This window comes from Anomaloglossus baeobatrachus, chromosome 10 (assembly GCF_048569485.1).
Source record: "Anomaloglossus baeobatrachus isolate aAnoBae1 chromosome 10, aAnoBae1.hap1, whole genome shotgun sequence".
Lineage (NCBI taxonomy): Eukaryota > Metazoa > Chordata > Amphibia > Anura > Aromobatidae > Anomaloglossus > Anomaloglossus baeobatrachus.
This window is the reverse complement of record NC_134362.1, coordinates 16532085-16554050: the sequence shown is the minus strand read 5'-3', so window position 1 is coordinate 16554050 and position 21966 is coordinate 16532085. Positions and strand designations below refer to the sequence as shown.

The 21966-nt window shown below is 43.9% G+C and overlaps 1 protein-coding gene across 1 annotated transcript in view; it reads left to right on the top strand.

Annotated features, from left to right (window-relative positions):
- The window catches only part of SHANK2 (SH3 and multiple ankyrin repeat domains 2), a 724216-nt gene that overhangs the window by 410258 nt on the left and 291992 nt on the right, over positions 1-21966 (top strand). The window lies entirely within an intron of this gene.

Below are 21966 nucleotides of genomic sequence, written 5' to 3'. Positions count from 1 at the left end.
AATAGGAAGAGCTTTCCTCGCGCTTTTGAGGAGGATTTTGGAGAAATCCTGCAACCACAAATACTGCTCAAAAATCTGTGTTTTATTGTAGTCCCAGTTGCTAACGACAAAAAAAGGGTGAGACTAGGAAAGGACACAGGAGCACAACACTTTAGGCTGCTTTTACACATCAGTTTTTTGACACCAGGCACAATCCGCTGTAAAAACTGATGCAACGGATCAGGCGAAAAAACGGGTCAGTTGCATCAGTTTTTTCCACCAGTTCCTTCAGTTTTTGGACGGATCCGTTGTGCTACTGAGCATGCTTAGTAGAAAAAAATCCAGAATCAGTCGCTCTAATGCGTTGTATGCCGCATTATGACGCATCCGGCGCCAATAGGCTTTCATTGTACATAACGCCGGACGGCGCTGGTATGTTTTTTTTTTGCCGCTGCCAAAAAACGCTGCATGCTGCGTCCTTTCTGGCAGCTGGACACATAAATTTCGCCGCATCCGGCACACGACAGATGCAACGCAAGGGCATCAGGCACAATCCGGCACTAATACAATTCAATGAGGAAAAAAAACAGATCCGGCGCCAGATCCGTTTTATCCTTTTTTCGACAAATTGTGCCTGACACCAAAAAACTGATGTGTGAAAGCAGCCTAATAGGACCGATCCAGCAGTATTTCATCTTGTTTTTGCTTCCTCCTGTTTCCTGTAATATCTAGTGAAGCAAATAGGGACCCGTACTTCTAAATGGTGAGGATCTATAGAAAGAAGTGTGAAAGGGTGTGCAGAGCCTGGGCATGAAGACATGGGTGTCAGATGGGTACTACCCAGCGGGTGTAGACGTCTCTCTGCACCCAATGTCCGGTCTCATGGAAGAGAGCGCGAGCTGCTGCACATTCATTCCACTTTTCTGGAACATATTGATAACCATTGTATTGATTGACCATTGCAAATGGTCGACACAACCCTTAACCTCCCAGCAGCTGAGCTCCTATTATGTTAGGGAACTATGACTGGGTATGTGCTGGATATAAACACTGCAAGACCAGCACACATGTCCTAGCAAGGAGAGAATTCAGCACTGAAGTGTGCAACATTGTGAATGCAGCTTTACTGGAAAATACAGGTTATAACTTTGCATTCAAGTAATGTATGTACACAGTGACTGCACCAGCAGAATAGCGAGTGCAGCTCTGGAGTATAATACTGGAGGTAACTCAAGATCAGTAATGTAATGTATGTACACACTGACTGCACCAGCAGAATAGTGAGTGCAGCTCTGGAGTATAATACAGGAGGTAACTCAGGATCAGTAATGTATGTACACAGTGACTGCACCAGCAGAATAGCGAGTGCAGCTCTGGAGTATAATACTGGAGGTAACTCAAGATCAGTAATGTAATGTATGTACACAGTGACTGCACCAGCAGAATAGTGAGTGCAGCTCTGTAGTATAATACAGGAGGTAACTCAGGATCAGTGATGTATGTACACAATGACTGCACCAGCAGAATAGTGAGTGCAGCTCTGGAGTATAATACTGGAGGTAACTCAAGATCAGTAATGTATGTACACAGTGAATGCTCCAGCAGAATAGTGAGTGCAGCTCTGGAGGATAATACAGGAGGTAACTCAGGATCAGTAATGTATGTACACAATGACTGAACCAGCAGATTAGTGAGTGCAGCTCTGAAATATACAAAAAATAACCGGATCAGCAATGTAATGTATGTACACAGTGACTGCTCCAGCAGAATAGTGAGTGCAGCTCTGGAGTATAATACAGGAGGTAACTCAGGATCAGTAACGTATGTACACAGTGACTGCACCAGCAGAATAGTGAGTGCAGCTCTGGAGTATAATACAGGACGTAACTCAGGATCAGTAATGTAATATATGTATACAGTGACTGCACCAGCAGAATAGTGAGTGCAGCTCTGGAGTATAATATAATGTAACGTAACTCAGGATCAGTAATGTAATGTATGTACACAGTGACTGCTCCAGCAGAATAGTGAGTGCAGCTCTGGAGTATAATGCAGGATATAACTCAGGATCAGTAACGTATGTACACAGTGACTCCACCAGCAGAATAGTGAGTGCAGCTCTTGAGGATAATACAGGATATAACTCAGGATCAGTAATGTATTGTATTTACACAGTGACTTCAGCGTGAGTGCAGCTCTGGAGTATAATACGGGAGGTAACTCAGAATCAGTAATGTTTGTACACAATGACTGCTCCAGCAGAATAGTGAGTGCAGCTCTGGAGGATAATACAGGAGGTAGCTCAAGATCAGTAATGTAATGTATGTACACAGTGACTGCACCAGCAGAATAGTGAGTGCAGCTCTGGAGGATAATACAGGAGGTAGCTCAAGATCAGTAATGTATGTACACTGCGAGTGCAGCTCTGGAGTATAATACAGGATGTATTGTATTTGCAAATTTGGTCAATTTTTATTCATATCTTTTGTTAATATAAAATGTGAAATGGTGTTAAAAGGAGATGGAGGGGTTGAGGGATCCTCATTTTAGAGAAAGGTGCAGGTCCCAGAAGCTGTAATTCCAGGATTGGCCATAAATCTGTAGCATTGAAATACCCTTTTGCGCTTTCGTTTTTCTGGTCATACCCACTGGTATCGCCAATTTAATTTACCGTAATACCGTGATCTTCATTGTGGTGTAGACTATGGTGTCAGTGAGTGATTGTCGCTCCGCGGTTACACGGTTTCTTTCCCTCCGATTTCTTATCCCGCCATCCTGAATTGCTAATGTAGAAAATGACCAAAGTGTTTATTGAAGCATAGGGAATGTCAATTGACATGGTCGGCCCTGTGGTTCTAAAATAAGAGATAAACTAGAATTGCACACTGTACATTGGTAAATGCTCGGAGCTTGATGAGCTGGAATTGATGCAATAATTAGCCGAGATTACTTTAATGGGTAAATCTAGAGCAGTTAAACGCGGATATAAGACGGAGCCATAAAATCACTGTCGCTCTTTGTGTTGTCACTGAAATGTTTTTCCATAGGCAATTCCAGACAGACAATACCGGTAATGAGTTTGATGGGGTAACGTATCGCCTACTGCACGTGGAATGGGGCCAATGTTTGTACTCTCCATGCTCTGGCTGTACCGTATATGATGTGTCAGAGAAGCGGTTATGCCAGAAGCAGATTATCTGTCAGCGCCGCCGAGATGTCAGCGTAGCAGTTTGCTGAATATACCGTGATTGACAGCCTCACCGTTTTTTTTGCACAAAATTTCCAATGTGACTGTCAATCACGGGGAAGTCAGGAAGAAGCATCGCTGCGATGATCAGAGACAAGGAAACTTGGATCCGGGTTTATTTCTTTTCCCTGAGATTCCGCATAGTGATCATTGTTTTCTTACAAAGTTGACAAACTGGTGTCATACCATTCAGTGACCTCAGAGGGGCGCTCTCTAGGTTGTAGAAATTGCTGCTCACATGCAAGAAAATATTAGAAAGTGTAACTCCAGCTGATTTATGTTGCAGGGACTGTCGTAGGTAACCACTAGACTTGAGACCCCCGTATATGACATGGCTCTGTCAGAACAAAATGACTGTTCAAACTGAGCAAAGGCACCTGGTGCAGCCTTGGTCTGGATGAACAATTCAGTGCTCCTTCCAATCTACTTTTTCCATCTACCATATCTCGTGCTCTGCTAAAGTCAGAGCTGTCAATCAAGGAAGAGGGGCCGGAGAGAGATGCAGAACAATTAGCTGGAAAGGCACACTCTAAGATGGCGCCGAAAGCATGGGATTGGTTTGAACAGTCATTTTGTACTGACATACTCCCTATAATGCAGCTACAAAAGGGTTATAATTAGGGATGATCAAATACCTCAAATATTCGGCTTCTCAAATATCCGACGAATAGGTGGCCGCTATGCGAATATTCAATGCGCAATGTAAGTCTACGGGAAGCCCGAATAGTTCCAAATAGTTGTTATTCGGGATTGCCATAGACTTACATTGCGCATCGAATATTCGCGAATAGTGGCGACCTATTCGGCAAATATTGTCGAAGCCGAATATTTGAGGTATTCGATCATCCCTAGTTAAAATGTAAATATTTCTAAATGTTTTGAAAATAAAAAGATCTATTATGTATGCTATTAACTTGTATGGGAGAGAGCGGCACTACCAGTCTTTGTCACTCCAGAATTCTGAGCTGTGCCGCCTCTAATCCCTTATTAGCTGATCGGTGGGGGAGTCTGAGGTCAGACCACCACTTATCTGATTTTACTGACCAATTCTAAGGTTAGGTTAATAATATTAAAGAGCAAACACTTGGCACTCAAATAGTTAAACTGGAATTTTATTGACTATCTCAAACCAAAAAAAAAATTATTAAATATCCAGATAGTAATAAAAATATATTAAAAAAGAATTTGGCAAACCATAACAATGAGTACACTAGGAGAAGGACGCCTCAGACCAGCAGGACGGGGGACACAAAAATATCATATTGTTTAGTATACTAGTGGTCCATATAAATATATTACAAATGATATACCAATGAAATCATAAAGATACATATAAGTGTAAAACAAAGAACCAACCTGTCTGCATGTTTCCCAACCACTAGAATGGCGCCAGAAACCCGACGTGCGCGTTTCGGTGTGGATACCTTCGGCAGGGAATATTTTATTGAGTAAGCTTGACCAGATACAGCAAAGACGTTTCAGTCTAACATAGATCTTCATCAGTGTGCAGGGTAGACGGTCTGCTCAGCTTGTGAGTGAATGTAGCGCTGGTGTAGATAAAGGGGGCAGAAGTGTGGACACCGCGCTCTACACCAGCACTGCTGTCACTCACAAGCTGAGCAGACCGTCTTCACTGCACACTGATGAAGGTCTGTGCTGTATCTGGTCAAGTTTACTAAATAAAATACCAGGTTGTTCAACTATTTAAGTACCAAGTGATTGGGTTCGTGGATCATGTTCTTAGAATCCTCAGAATTCAGAAAGATGGTTGGGAACTCTTGAGTGGGCGTACTGGTTCCCCCCTCCCCCTCCTAGCCCCCCTCCTAGCCCCCCTCCTCTCTTTCTACTCTTTCTTTCCCCTATTACTTCTCTTTTCTATTTACTTTTTGTGTCTCAGTTTCTTCTTTAGGCCCTCTTCACACGTCCGTGAAAATCACGCACGTGTTTCACGGACGTGTCAAAGGTGCGTTTTCCCCTCCGTGTGCCATGTTTATGGCATTACATGTGTTCTCCGTGTGTTATATGTAATAACACACGGAGAAAGGAAAGCCCCGCCTTACCTGATTCTTCCGGAGCTGTCTGTGGTGCTGTCTGACATTGTCCGGCACAGGCACAGGCCACGCCCCGCTGACGCTGCTTCCGGCCCCCAGTTAAGAAGATGCGTTGTTCAAATTCACTGGGGGACGGATGCAGGTGACAGCCGCGGCAGAGACTGCAGGGCTGGTGGGGGTGTGTATGTGTTTTTTTATTTTTAAAATTACACGTGTGTTTCTCCGGCGCGTGTCACGTGGGACCGCATCCACACTACATCCATGTGGTACGTGTGCGGTCCGCGTGACACCCACGCTGCCGGAGAAAAACGGACATGCATCCGTGTGGAGCACACGGGCTCACGTGTGCTCCACGCAGAGGCACGGGCCAATGGCTAAACACGTGCGTGCACATAAACCCATTGATTTTAATGGGTTTACGTGTGCCCGTGTCTCCGGTACATGCGGGCACGGACCTAGCACATACCAGAGACACGTGCGTGTGAAGGGGGCCTTAGACAGATTTGTGCTTTCTGTAGTTTTGTTGGTTGGGGACCTCGGGGAGAGGTCTTTCTTGGAACCAGATCACCGTTGACCAGCCCTAAAAATTCCTTTTCCGTTTTGCTCTGTCGCTTTTTTTACAGAGATATTCACGTTTGTTGTAGAGCATAATATGTGGAATCTCTGCTTATAGAGTACACACAAAAATTTAGGGGTATTTGGTTTTTGGGTAAAATTTCTGTAAAGCATAAAAAGATCACCCTACAGTGATATCTTATTATGACAGTCGGGCATTTAAGTCTCAGCATGGAATGGTGATTTCTTCATCTCAAACAGTTTATTGAAACAAAAGCTGACACCAGTGTGGGTACACCCCTCCACCCCCAAAAATGTCAGTGTCTCAGTAACGTGTCATGTGGCCTGAACCATCAGTTCCAGCTGACAACGACGCCTCCTGCTGGTCACAAGTGGAGGTATTGTCATTGGAGGCATGGCATCCCACTCTTCTTGAAGGGTGTCCCTCAGGTCATTGAGAGTCTGGGGTACAGAATTACGGCCTCTTTATGGCGACTCAGCTGATCCATAGGTTTTCTATGGTATTCAGGTCTGGAGAAAGTCCCTGTTTCTCCATTTGAGGTCCCCCAGTCTCCAGCAGCCGTTCCCTAATGATGTGACCTCGATGAGCTGCAGCATATCATCCATGAAGATGAAATTATACTTTTTATTAATGCAGAAAAAGAACATGGTAGAACTTAAATCTTATGAAAATAAAAAAAACCACATTGTAATAACTGGCTACTTCAATCCTGGAAAGCTGCGGTTCTTTGGCTCCGCACAGACGTCTGCCCTTTTCTCCTGCAGAATTTGCTGTGTTCTTGTGACTTTCTGAGCTGAACAGTGGCTCTGCGCCCGGCATATAAAGCCGCCACCTTGGTAGAAGTTACTCTATTGAAATGCATGTGAAGTAAACCCGTCCGAAGATGGACGACGCCGGGCAAGGCCGCGTTTGTTTCTAGTGTTACTCATTTGCATTCAGAAACCGCTTAGTCTTATTCTAATCACAAGAGTGCACGGACATCTCTGTCAACCATGAGGAATTATTGGCGTGATTGCAACAAGGGGAAGACATTGATCATTTCAGTGAATTTTGTTTCCTCCCAAGGATCTGTGTGACTTTAGTAGTGAAGTTTTAAGACCTGCGTAAATGTATCAGCGCGGTGGAATAGTTGTTTGCAGCATGTCAATTTATGCTGCAGATTTATACCGTGCATTTAATCTTTTGCAATCTTCAGCATTTTTGCACAATTTGATGCAGATTTTTCCAGAACAGTGAGTGGAGTGTCTATCGCGCTCGTACATCAATCTGCACTCACTCGAGGGTAAGCCGAGCGCTTCTGCCCCTTGATTTGAGCCGTCAGTGGAGTTCTCAGGACTTGGGCCTCCATGGGTCATCGGTACTCATCAGGGGCTACAACAGGTCGCAAATTATTAAGTAGCAGTAAACTTTTTGTTTTCATTGCATCTCCACCATTGCACCGACCTGTGTGCTAGAATCTGTCTTTGGTCACATTAAAGTTTCCATCTGAGCTCAAAATATTTAATTTAATTTATTATTATTATTATTATTATTATTATTATTATTTATTTTTTTTTTTTATTATTATTTTTTTTTTTTTTTTTTAAAGCAATAAGCAAATATCAACAACATCCCATTTTCTGTTAATCACCTTTCCTTGGGGGGCGGGAAAGGAGTGAGAAGAAGAGAGGGGAAGTTAAGGGGTCCTTTTAATAGACAGGGGAAGGGATAGAGCAAAGCAACTTTTGGTTTTGGCTGTATCCATCTTTGAAGTCTGTCAAAATTAGCACTATTGACTATGCTATTAAAGGGAATCTGTCACCTGTTTTTTGCCACCTAATCTGATAGCAGCATAACGTACGGGCATAGACCCTGATTCCAGCGATGTGTCACTTAGTGTAGTTTTGATAAAATCACAGTTTAATCAGTAGGAGATTATCATCACAGGACTACTTGACATGCTGCAGGTAGTCCAGCATATTCATGAGCTCTGTATAACTGCTAGATCCGCAGCAGAGAAAACATTGATTTTATCAAAATGACACCAAACAGCTCAGTAAGTGACACATTGCTGGAATCAGGGTCTCTGTCTCTACATTATGCTGCTCTCAGATGGGGGAGCAAAAGCTGGTGACAGATTCCCTTTAATTTTGACTTCAAAGATAGATTTAGCCAGAGCGTAAAGTTGCAGTGCAAAAGGTTTGGACACGTCCAAATCCCGTTCTTCGGAGGTTCTGACGGAGCTACTTGTGGCAGAAATGTAGTGTGTATATATTATTATTACAGTTGAACCAGAGGTTTACATACACTGTCTATAAAGACACAACTGCATGTTGTTCTCACTATATGTCATGAAATCAGAATAAACCTTTCTCGCTCGCAGGCTTGTGCAAGTCCACAATTCTCTTCCTGAGATCTTAGCTGATTTCTTTTGACTTTGATGATGATCACAAAGAACAAGTGTGTTTCAGGTGTGCATTAAAATATATCCACAGGTGCGTCTCTAATTAACTCAGATGTTGGCAATAAACCTATCAGAAGCTTCCAAAGACATGACATCATCATATGGGCGGTCCCATATTGTTTAAAGGCACAGTACTCTTAGTGTATGTAAACTTTTCACTTTGCAGAAATTAATAAAAATGCCTTAACACTAGAACTACTGAGGTAGTCATTTTGACTACTATGCACCATGTATTTCTATATAGGTGTCACGAGTCCAGTAGTTCTAGTGTTAAACCTCTCTCTCTCTCTCTATCTTTCTCATTATTCTGACATGTGGCAAATAGAAATAATTTTGGTTGACCTAAAACGGAAAAGGTTTATTCTGATTTTATGTCAGATAGTGAGAAAAACCTGAAGATGTGTCTGTATATAGATAGCGGAGGGAAGAACCTGCAGATGTGTTTTTATAAAGAGCGGAGGGGAAAACCTGCAGATATGTCTGTATAGAGAGCGGAGGGAAAAACCTGCAGATATGTCTGTATAGAGAGCGGAGGGAAAAACCTCCTGATGTATCTGTATAGACAGCGAAGGGAAAAACCTGCAGATGTGTCTGTATATAAGTAGCGAAGGGAAATCCTGCAGATGTGTCTGTATAGAGAGCAGAGGGAAAAACCTGCAGATATGTCTGTATAGAGAGCGGAGGGAAAAACCTCCTGATGTATCTGTATAGACAGCGGAGGGAAAAACCTGCAGATGTGTCTGTATAGAGAGCGGAGGGAAAAACCTGCAGATGTCTTTATAGAGAGTGGAGGGAATAACCTGCAGATGTGTCTTTATAGAGATGGCAGGGAAAAACCTGTAGATGTCTTTATAAAGAGTGGAGTAAAAAACCTGCAGATGTGTCTTTATAGAGAGTGGAGGGATTAACCTGCAGATGTGTCTTTATAGAGATGGCAGGCAAAAACCTGCAGATGTGTCTTTATAGAGATGGCAGGGAAAAACCTGTAGATGTCTTTATAAAGAGTGGAGTAAAAAACCTGCAGATGTGTCTTTATAGAGAGTGGAGGAAAAAACCTGCAGAAGTGTCTTGATAGAGAGTGGAGGAAAAAGCCTGCAGATGTGTCTGTATAGAGAGTGCAGGGAAACTTATGGTTGTCTGATGAATGGTCTGCCACTCTGAATGCATGTGAGAAGCAAATCATCAAGATGTGCTGCTGGCAGCTTATTTTGCAAATGCCAGATAGTGAGGAAAACCTTGCAGATGTGTCTTTATAGGGAGCGGATGGAAACTTCTGGTTTACTGTATGTACTCGTACGCAAGTATAGTGCATGGGTTCTCTTCTGATTATCCGGACCCGTACACAATACTTTCCAGGCATTGTACGCTGGTTTCGGCGGTTGTATCCCCGCGCTGCACACTGAGCGGCCGGGTCAGGCGGAGGAGCAGGTTTCTAGGCATCGCGCCCGCTCATCTGGTGTCCACTTTGGGTCATGATTTGAAATGGACAGAAATAATTCTTCAACGCTTCAGTTTGGTGACAGTTATCCCGACCAAAGAAAAGGCAAACAACAAATGCAGGGTCCAGAAATAAATATTTGTATTGATCATTGTGTGTTTGTAAATAATAACAATAAAAAGATAGATATATACAACAAAGTGCTGGCTCCGCCATGTAACTAATAGAGGGATTGAATCATTTTCTTATCCTCTCTAATGGCATGCGTAATTGCTCCAGGTTTTCAGGCGTCCTTCACCCGCACTTATTTCGATTAGTGACTGATGCATTTCCATGGTAACACACAGCAGAGAAAGAACCCGTTGCTAGAGTGTGGGCACAGAGAGATGTGGTCCTTATTCTGAGCTTACAACTTGTGTAAAATAACACATTCCTCCTTCCGTGGCTCTTTATTCCCCTTCCTGTCCCTAAAAAAAAACGAAAAAAAACAAACAAAAAAGGAATCTTGCACCTCATGTGCTCTGCTGACTTTTTAGCATTGTTCATTTTTGTATTTTTTTGTATTTTTTTTTATTCTATTTTTGCAACAAAAAAACAAGAGAAAAACAAACAAAAAAAAAAGACCCAAAAGGAACACAAGCCCTTTTATTTTTTGCCCGTGTGGATTTTACAGGACTTACAAAGTTTAATCAGCAGAATGTGGGAATATAATTGATGAAGTGATGTGAGGAGCGGCAGGGAAGAGGGGATCCCTCGGAATGCGTGGTCCGGACATCTCCGTGTGAGATGGTCACATCTAGCCTGGAAACTATGGCAGACAGTTCCAAATTCAAGAAGAAAGTGCATTTTGGAGGTACTGTAGGACGTGTCTGTGTTTGATGTATGTTTGTACACCATCCCCAGTGGAAGATGTGAAAGGGAAATTGATTTATAGGGTTTTTTTTATAGTTTTTTTTTTTATTTTTTTTTCTATTAATTTTGCAAGGTTTTTTTTTTGCTATTTTTGCACATAGATGTTATATGTTTAGTTACATAACATTTTTTTTCTATTAATTTTGCAGAATTTTTTTGCTATTTTTGCACATATGTTATATGTTTAGTTTCATAACCTTTTTTTTTTTCTATTAATTTTGCAGGATTTTGTTTTGCTATTTTTGCACATTGATGTTATATGTTTAGTTTCATAACCTTTTTTTTTCTATTCATTTTGCAAGGTTTTTTTTTTTTGCTATTTTTGCACATAGATGTTATATGTTTAGTTTTATAGCCTTTTTTTTCTATTAATTTTGCAGGATTTTTTTTTGTTATTTTTGTACCTAGATGTTATATGTTTAGTTTTATAACCTTTTTTTTTCTATTAATTTTGCAGGATTTTTTTTTGCTATTTTTGCACATAGATGTTATATGTTTAGTTTCATAACCTTTTTTTTCTATTAATTTTGCAAGGGTTTTTTTGCTATTTTTGCACATAGATGTTATACGTTTAGTTTCAGAACCTTTTTTTTCTATTAATTTTGCAATTTTTTATTTTTCTGCTATTTTTGCACATAGATGTTATGTATAGTTTCAGAACCTTTTTTTTCTACTAATTTTGCAAGGTTTTTTTTTGCTATTTTTGCACATAGATGCTATATATTTAGTTCCAGAACCTTTTTTTTTGCTGTGGTGTTTTTGTTTTGCACCTTTCGTGTTTGCTAGTTAGATGACTCCCTATTTTCCTCGCATGAATGAAATCCCTATTTATAATGAACGGAGCAGACAGTCAGCTGTCACCAGCTCTGGAGATTGGGTAAATAGGTTATAGAAATGATATGTCTGATGCTTTCATTGTCGGTGCACACTCAGGTAGTGCAAAGCCTGATATGGAGCAGTACATGCGGATGCACCAGCACTGGGGAGGGTCTGTGCTAATCAATGGTTCTTTTTTGGGACCTGCACATGGTTTGGGGTTCTGCCCGACTCCCAAAACCTCTGCTAAATGTCTCTCGTGGGTTAATGGTGGCCAGCAAACATCTATTCCTGTTTGATTGTTTTGCTTTGGTAGAACTGCAAGTCTCAGCAAGTCATGCAGAAGTGCAGCAAGCAGGTGTCGAGTACTGATGTGGGGTTTGTTTGCTTTTTGCATTAGTAAATTAAACCCAAAAACGTGCATTTGGTAACAAACTAAAATTTGCATTTCCTTTCTTTTTAGAATTCTGTATAGTTTTTGAGTATTTTTTTAATGCTTTGTCTTTTTTTTTTAATTTTTTTTCCCCTGATTTTTGCAATTCAAGTCTCTCGGTTTGAGAAATCGAGGGGGTGCGCCTTTAATCCGCAGCCTCATGCATCACTTCCCTTTTGGTAATTAAAGGCTTTGGTACGTAATTATAGGCCGCGGAAAGACAATGGCGTTCTGCAAGGGTCTTATCTGAACGGGGCTTGGAAATGTAAAGAATTAGGGCAGATTTTATGGCAAAATGTGTCTTTTGCCGAAAGAGCAGAGAGCGAGGGGGGGAGGGGAGGGGGGGGGTCACTTCAGCCTTCATTGTTGTGGTCGTGCGTCCTTTGGTGACCTCATTGCTGATCGCTGAGGTCATTCATTTATTTTTTTGGTGTACATTGACTGAAACCATAAATAAACGGGGAGGCTTTTTGGAGGGGAAGAAAGCAGCACCTAAGTCTGCTGTTAAGTTGTCATATAAAAGTAACGCTCCGAACAAAACTAATGGCTGATCCATTGTATTCTACGTCTGGTGAGAGGGTGGTACATGACACGGGATCACAGATCAGGACGGATGCGCGGTGTGATCAGGAGGAAATTAAACTACACGAGTCGGTGACAGTGAAAAACGGACGCAGCATGAATGACGTATAGATGACATACAGATCAATAGACTTTCATGCAGCTTGTGAATGGAAAACACTTATTTCACTAGTGCATATTAAAATATATGCACCTTTTATAAAGCCAAGATATCAAGGACCAAAAACAAACGGCAACCAAGGCGAGAAAACGCAGTCATTTTTAGTGTATGGAAGCTGGAGATCAACTTCTTTTGTCTTGGAGAGCTGTTTTTATATTAAAATGATGCAATCGCCCTGAATATTACTGCTGCAAAAATGTATTTATCTTCTGTAACCTCAAAAATCAAGTAAGACTGTGCACACAGTGCGTTTTTATCGTGTTTTTTTTATGCAATCTTTAATGCAGTTTTGCAAATCCTTATTGCAGCAAAGTCAATGAATATCCTGAAGTTTTGTGCACATGTTGCTTTTTTTCCCTTGCAGATTTGGTGCAGAAATAAATCTGCAGCATGTCAATTTTTTCAGGGTTTTTGTTTTTGCAGTGTTATTCCACCCCAGAATTCATAGAAAATGCATGGAAAAAAATGCACCGAACACTCGTCAAAAACGCACGTTTCTTCTGCTAAGAGATGCAGATTTGGTGCAGAAATGTCAACCAAATACTCAGCGTAAAAATGCCACTATTTTGACCACAATTTTACAAAATTCTGAAAGAAAAACGCAGCAGAAATGTATTCCATGAAAATATCGTTAGGTTGTGGTCAACTAAGCTGAAAACCCCACATTAAAAAAATGCTTCCAAAAAAATAAGTTTTTTTGGCATAGTTTTGTAAGACCGTGGGGTTTGTTTTACATTGTTCTAATGATTTTTTTACTTCGTTTTTGATGAGTTTTTAGAATATGGTCACACTGAGTTTTTTTACTTATAATAATTTTTATTTTTATAGCGCCAACATATTCCGCAGCGCTTTACAATTCAGAGGGAACATGTACAGACAATATGAGACAATACAAAATAACAAGATACCAGGAGGAGTGAGGGCCTTGCTCGTAAGCTTACTTAGATCTTAAAGCAGATTCTGCTGCAAAATCCACATGAAGAAAACTGGTTCATAAACTCTTGGAATAAAGGAAAAGTCACACGGCCGTATAAATCAGATGGGGATCGCAACACAACGCAATGCTTGGATTGGCTGGCGGCTCTCTCAACCCCTGTGCGACAGCTTCATGTATCTCTATGTAGCCATCTTGCTCAGGTTGGCACAACCACCAGTCAGTCCAAGCATTGCGTTGCGATCCCCTCTAATTTATACAGCCGTGTGACTCTTCCCTAAGTCTACTATGAATTTCAATGGGAGAACCCTCTTTGTGGCTTGGAAAAAGAAGCCTGGCAATTCTGGAGAGGTTTCCGCTTGAGAAACACTCCAGATTTGATTACTGATTAATTAAAGCAGAAAAATTAAGCTCCATCAATAAAAACAATGTAAAACAAAAAAAAAAGCCTGAAGTGTTTTCGGTTTCAAAAATTCATCAAAAAAAGCTTCAATTACTTTTTGAATAAGTTTCTTATTGATTTCAGTGGAAAAAACCTTGATTAAGCAGCATGCCACTTCTTAGTGTTTCTGCTGGGAAAAAAAAAGATCCAAATTTGGCCAATGAAGTAAAAGCAGAAAAAAACTCAATACACAGAAACGTTTTTTTTTTAGCCAGAAAAAAATAAACAGAAACCTCCTCGCTTATCCTGTAAATGTCCATTAGCCCTGCTGAAGGAAATGTGCAAAAACATTTAAATTGGTGACCATGCACCTGGTGCATGTATTGCTCAAAATTGGATGCAGCTTTTTGCACAGATGCTGCTTTTTTTTTTGTCCAGTTGCTGCTTTTTTGCCCAGTTGCTGCTTTTTGCACAGGTGCTGCTTTTTTTTGCACAGGTGCTGCTTTTTTTGCACAGGTGCTGCTTTTTTTGCACAGGTTCTGCTTTTTTTTTTTTTGCACAGGTACTGTTTTTTGCATAGCCATTATTCTTAAGCCCTGTGCCCACGTGGCGCATTTTGACGCAGATTTTCAGAAATCTGCAGCAAAATCTGCATGTCTATTGAGAAAACAGCAAAGTCTATGAGAATTCAGAAGTGCTGTGTCCACGTTGAGTATTTTTGCCTTACGTATTTGGTGCAGATTTCTTATTTTTTCTGCACCAAATCTGCACCAAATCAGCTAGAGAAAAATAAGCAACGTGGGCACGGCACTTCTGAATTCTCAGACTTTGCTGGCTTCACAATGGACATGCAGATTTTGCTGCAGATTTCTGAAAATACGCATCAAAACTACACAGCGTGGGCACTGGGCCTAAGGGTTTATTCCCACAGGTCATCTGCGCTGTGTACCTCCTGCAGCAAAACCACTGCAGGTGTCATCAAAATATTTCTGAATTGGTGCCCACTTCGCGGTACAATCTGTACCCACTGAGGAGCTACATCCACAGCGCCAGTCTATTTACACTACAGACATTCTCTGTTGCGTGTCCGTGGGTTTTGTTATACTTCTATATGTGCCTGTTAGTGCTCCCTGTGTGATCACACCCCTCAGGCCACGTCCCCACGAGCAAAAACTTAGCTTTTTTCCACTGTTTGTTCTCTAAGTTTCTGCATCAAATTCTGCAACTGCTCTGATTATTGTTTTTTTCTGCATTTTATTTGTGTTTTTCCCTTCTTTTGGTTTGTTTTTGGTGCAGATTTGACTTTGCTTTTTCAAATGCATTTTTCAGTGCAGAAACGCTCTGATTATCCTCTTAAATACCCAACTCAATATTTTACTTGCGTTTCGTTTTACGTCCGTATGCGTCCACTTTGTCTATCCATTCGGCATTCGTTTTTTTAACAATTCCTAAAGAAAAGAAAACTGCTGTGAGGGCAGATTTGCAATCATTTACTAAACTTGTTTTTGCTCTTGTGGAATTCTTATGTTCCAAAATAAAGGAAATGTTTCTGTCAATTTACCTTGACTTGAGAACCGTTTAGCTCTTGCCCTTTCTCAAAGCTTTTGCATATCTGATAATTCGCTGAACAAGCGTTAACACAAGCGCTGCTTCCTGATCATTGACCTGTGTAATTATGACACCGATTAGTTGACAAACGGTATGCAAACTGTGTGAAGGCAGAATGGTCGTATTAACAGTCGTTCTGTTCTCATGCAGCTGTATTGGAGTCCAAAGTCCTATTACCTGGTACCCTTCAATTCTGAATCACGTCCTGTATTATGCTCCAGAGCTGCATTCACTATTCTGCTGGTGGAGTCATTGTGTACATACAATTGAAACCAGAAGTTTCCACCTACTCTCTATACAGACACATCTGCAGGTTTTCTCCTCCGCTCTCTATAGAGACACATCTGCAGGTTTTCCCCTCCGCTCTCTATACAGACACATCTGCAGGTTTTCCCCTTCGCTCTCTATACAGACACATCTGCAGGTTTTCCCCTTCGCTCTCTATACAGACACATCTGCAGGTTTTCCCTCCACTCTCTATACAGACACATCTGCAGGTTTTCCCCTCCGCTCTCTATACAGACACATCTGCAGGTTTCCCCTCCGCTCTCTATACAGACACATCTGCAGGTTTCCCCTCCGCTCTCTATACAGACACATCTGCAGGTTTTCCCCTCTGCTCTCTATACAGACACATCTGCAGGTTTTCCCCTCCGCTCTCTATACAGACACATCTGCAGGTTTCCCCTCCACACTCTATACAGACACATCTGCAGGTTTTCTCCTCCGCTCTCTATACAGACACATCTGCAGGTTTTCCCCTTCGCTCTCTATAAATGCACATCTGCAGGTTATTCCCTCCGCTCTCTATACAGACACATCTGCAGGTTTTCCCCTCCACTTTCCATACAGACACATCTGCAGGTTTTCCCCTCCACTTTCCATACAGACACATCTGCAGGTTTCCCCTCCACACTCTATACAGACACATCTGCAGGTTTTCTCCTCCGCTCTCTATACAGACACATCTGCAGGTTTTCCCCTTCGCTCTCTATAAATACACATCTGCATGTTATTCCCTCCGCTCTCTATACAAACACATCTGCAGGTTTTTCCCTACACTCTCCATACAGACACATCTGCAGGTTTTCCCTCCACTTTCCATACAGACACACCTGCAGGTTTTTCCCTCCGCTCTCCATACAGACACATCTGCAGGTTTTTCCCTCCGCTCTCCATACAGACACACCTGCAGGTTTTTCTCACTATCTTCCATGAAATCAGAGTAAACCTTTCCTGGTTTTGGTCAATTAGGAACCAAAATTATTTATATTTGCCAAATACCAGAATAATGAGAGAGAGAGAGAGAATGTTTTCAGGCATTTTTATTACTTTCTGCAAAGTGAAAAGTTTACATACACTAAGGGGTACTTTGCACGCTGCGACATCACTACTGCGATATCGTCGGGGTCAAATCGAAAGTGACGCACATCCGGCACCGGTAACGACGTCGCAACGTGTAAAGCCTAGATGCACCGATAAACGATTGCAAAAGCGTCGTAAATCGGTGATCTGTGTAGCGTCGGTCATTTTCATAATGTCGCACCAATAGGAGATACGATGTTGTTCCTCGTTCCTGCGGCAGCAGACATCGCTGTGTATGAAGCCGCAGGAGTGAGGAACATCACCTTACCTGCGTCCACCGCCAATGCGGAAGGACGGAGGTGGGCGGGATGTTTACGTCCCGCTCCTCCCCGCCTCTCCACTTCTATTGGCCGCCTGCCGTGTGACATCGCTGTGATGCCGCAGAACCCTCCCTTAGGAAGGAGGCGGGTCGCCGGCCAGAGCGACGTCGCAGGGCAGGTAAGTGCGTGTGAAGCTGCCGTAGCGATGATGTTCGCTACAGCAGCTATCACAAGATATTGCATGTGCGACGGGGGTGGGTACTATCGCGCTCGGCATCGCTAGCATCGGGTAGCGATGTCGCAGCGTGCAAAGTACCCCTTACAGTACTATGCCTTTTAAACAATCTGGGGCAGCCCATATGATGATCTCATGTATTTGGAAGCTTCTGATAGGTTTATTGGCAACATCTGAGTTAACTAGAGACACACCTGTGGGTGTATTGTAATGCGCACCTGAAACACACTGCTTCTTTGAGTAGCATCATGGGAAAGCGAAAATAAATCAGCTAAGATCTCAGGAAGAGAATTGTGGACTTGCACAAGTCTGGTTCATCCTTGCTTAAAATCTCCAGATACCTGGAGGTGCCTCATTTATCTATACAAAAAATTATACACAAGTACAAGCAAAATGGAAATATCCGGCCATCACACTGCTCAGGAAGGAGACGGGCTCTGTGTACCAGAGATGAACGTGCTTTGGTCAGACATGTGCATATCAATCCAAGAACAAAAGCAAAAGACCTTGTGAAGATGCTGGCGGAAGCTGGTAAGATTGTGTCATTATCCACAGTGAAACGAGTACTGTATCAACATGGGCTGAAAGCCACTCTGCCAGGAAGAAGCCATTACTCCAAAAGAAACAGAAAAAGTCAGATTAATGTTACAAATGCACACAGGAACAAAGAGCTTAGTTTTTTGAGACATCCTGTGGTCTGACGAAACTAAAATTGAACTTTTTTGCTATATTGTCTATTGTTATCTTTGGATTAAGCCTAAGAACACCATCCTAACTGTGAAACAATGGGGCGGCAGCATCATGTTATGGGGTGGTTTTGCTGCAGGAGGAACTGGTGCACTTCACAAAATGGGTGGCATGAGGATAGAAGATTACGGTATGTGGCAATATTGAAGAACATCTCAAGACATCAGCCAGGAACTTAAAGCTTGGGCGGAAATGGGTCTTACAAATGTACAATGACCGGAACCTACTGCCAAACTGGTAACAAAGTGGCTTAAGGATAACAAAGTCAGTGTTTTGGAGTGGCCATCACAAAGCCCTGATCTCAATAGTATGAAAAATGTATGGGCAAAGCTGATAAGGCCGGTGCGAGCGGCGACCTACAAACATGGCTCAGCTACACCAGATCTGTCAGGAGGAATCGACCCAAATTCCTCCAACTATTGTGAGAAGCTTCTGGAAGGATCCAAAACATTTCACCGAAGTCATACAATGTAAGAGCAATGGTACCAAATACTAATGGAGGGAAACTTTTAACTTTGCAGAAAGTAATAAAAATGCCTGAAAACATTTTCTCTCTCTTTCCCTCATTATTCTGCATTTGGCAAATTGAAATAATAATTTTGGCTCCTAATTGACCTAAAATGGCAAAGGTTTATTCTGATTTCATATCAGATTGTGAGGAAAAACGTGCAGATGTGTCTGTAGAGAGAGAGGAGGGAAACTTCTAGTTTCAACTGTACATTACATTAGTGATCCTGTTCTGATCCTGTATTATACCCCAGAGCTGCACTCACTATTCTGCTGGTGCAGTCACTGTGTACATACATTACTGATCCTGAGTTACCTCCTGTATTATACTCCAGAGCTGCACTCACTATTCTGCTGGTGCAGTCACTGTGTACATACATTACTGATCCTGAGTTACCTCCTGTATTATATTCCAGAGCTGCACTCACTATTCTGCTGGAGCAGTCACTGTGTACATACATTACTGATCCTGAGTTACCTCCTGTATTATACTCCAGAGCTGCACTCACTATTCTGCTGGTGCAGTCACTGTGTACATACATTACATTACAGATCCCGAGTTACCTCCTGTATTATACTCCAGAGCTGCACTCACTATTCTGCTGGTGCAGTCACTGTGTACATACATTACATTACAGATCCCGAGTTACCTCCTGTATTATACTCCAGAGCTGCACTCACTATTCTGCTGGTGCAGTCACTGTGTACATACATTACATTACTGATCCTGAGTTACCTCCTGTATTATCCTCCAGAGCTGCACTCACTATTCTGCTGGTGCAGTCACTGTGTACATACATTACATTACTGATCCTGAGTTACCTCCTGTATTATCCTCCAGAGCTGCACTCACTATTCTGCTGGTGCAGTCACCGTGTACATTATTCTGTACTGTTACGTATTTCAAGAATTACAATAATTATTTATGTTCAAAGCATCAAAAAATGCCTGAATCTGTTTCCCTTCACTGTTGCTATAATCTTGTCACCTGATTAATAACTTTTATATTATCAAGCAATAAACTATTATTAAAGGGAACCTGGAAGGGGGTAGTGGGGCAGCTGTATAATTTGTTTTTCTTTGTCTTTTTTTTTTGTGGGGATCTAATGTGCCAGTTATGAGTTATATGGATTAAGAGCCATATGCAAATCAGGGTGAATGTGCATTGACACCCCCCACCCCTCTTCAGTGCACCAACACCACCTAGAGCGCTGACATCCCAACCCCCCCCCCCCCCGGTATATTGAACCCTCTCCAGTGCACCAACACCACCTAGAGCGCTGACATCCCAACCCCCCCCAGTATATTGACACCTCTCCAGTGCACCAACACCACCTAGAGCGCTGACATCCCAACACTCCCCCCCCCCCCCCCCCGGTATATTGACCCCTCTCCAGTGCACCAACACCACCTAGAGCGCTGACATCCCAACCCCCCCCAGTATATTGACACCTCTCCAGTGCACCAACACCACCTAGAGCGCTGACATCCCAACCCCCCCAGTATATTGACACCTCTCTAGTGCACCAACACCACCTAGAGCGCTGACATCCCAACCCCCCCCCCCCCAGTATATTGACACCTCCCTCCACTGCACAAGCATCACCCAGTGCAGTGACCCCCACCGGCGCACTGACTTCCCCCTCCTGGGACACTGACTTCCCCCTCCTGGGACACTGACTTCCCCCTCCTGGGACACTGACTCCTCCCTCTTGGGGCACTGACTCCCCCCTCCTGGGACACTGACTTCCCCCCCCTCCTGGGACACTGACTTCCCCCTCCTGGGACACTGACTTCCCCCCCTCCTGGGACACTGACTTCCCCCTCCTGGGACACTGACTCCCCCCCTCCTGGGGCACTGACTCCCCCCCTCCTGGGGCACTGACTCCCCCCTCCTGGGACACTGACTTCCCCCCTCCTGGGGCACTGACTCCCCCCTCCTGGGGCACTGACTTCCCCCTCCTGGGACACTGACTCCCCCCCTCCTGGGGCACTGACTCCCCCCTCCTGGGACACTGACTTCCCCCTCCTGGGACACTGACTCCCCCCCCTCCTGGGGCACTGACTCCCCCCTCCTGGGGCACTGACTCCCCCCTCCTGGGGCACTGACTCCCCCCTCCTGGGACACTGACTCCCCCTTCCTGGGGCACTGGCTCCCCCCCTCCTGGGGCACTGACTCCCCCCTCCTGGGGCACTGGCTCCCCCCTCCTGGGACACTGACTTCCCCCCCTCCTGGGACACTGACTTCCCCCTCCTGGGACACTGACTTCCCCCCCTCCTGGGGCACTGACTCCCCCCTCCTGGGACACTGACTTCCCCCTCCTGGGACACTGACTCCCCCCCTCCTGGGGCACTGACTCCCCCCTCCTGGGGCACTGACTCCCCCCCTCCTGGGGCACTGACTCCCCCCCTCCTGGGGCACGGACTCCCCCCTCCTGGGACACTGACTCCCCCCTCCTGGGACACTGACTCCCCCTTCCTGGGGCACTGACTCCCCCTTCCTGGGGCACTGACTCCCCCCTCCTGGGACACTGACTCCCCCTTCCTGGGACACTGACTCCCCCCCTCCTGGGGCACTGACTCCCCCCTCCTGGGGCACTGACTCCCCCCTCCTGGGACACTGACTTCCCCCCCTCCTGGGACACTGACTTCCCCCCCTCCTGGGGCACTGGCTCCCCCCTCCTGGGGCACTGACTTCCCCCCCTCCTGGGGCACTGACTTCCCCCCCTCCTGGGGCACTGACTTCCCCCCTCCTGGGGCACTGACTTCCCCCCCTCCTGGGGCACTGACTTCCCCCCCTCCTGGGGCACTGACTCCCCCCTCCTGGGGCACTGACTCCCCCCTTCCTGGGGCACTGACTCCCCCCTCCTGGGGCATTGGCTCCCCCCAGTGCATTTCCATACTGACTTACATATGGATTTTACTCTAGATTTATCTCATACCTGGCACATCGGCTGTCTACAGGAGACAATGTGCCATTGTTCTGGGGGACAGGCCCCGTGCACTGTTCCTCGTATATAAAGCTATTGTGACCGGTCCCTTTAACGTGCAGAACTTATTTCATGCTTTCGGTCCCTTTTCTCCGGTCTTCTGCTGCCGCTTTGACAAAAAACTGGACTGTGACAGATTTTAATTTTATCTGGCACCAAACCGAACACAGACATTTACCATGCGGACCCGGAGAGGGCGATTTTGTAATTAATTTTTTGCTCATTAATTAGCTCAAAGGGTTGCAGTTTATTGCTTGCAGTTTGGTGGAATGATACGTATAGGAAATCAATGGGAGAGTC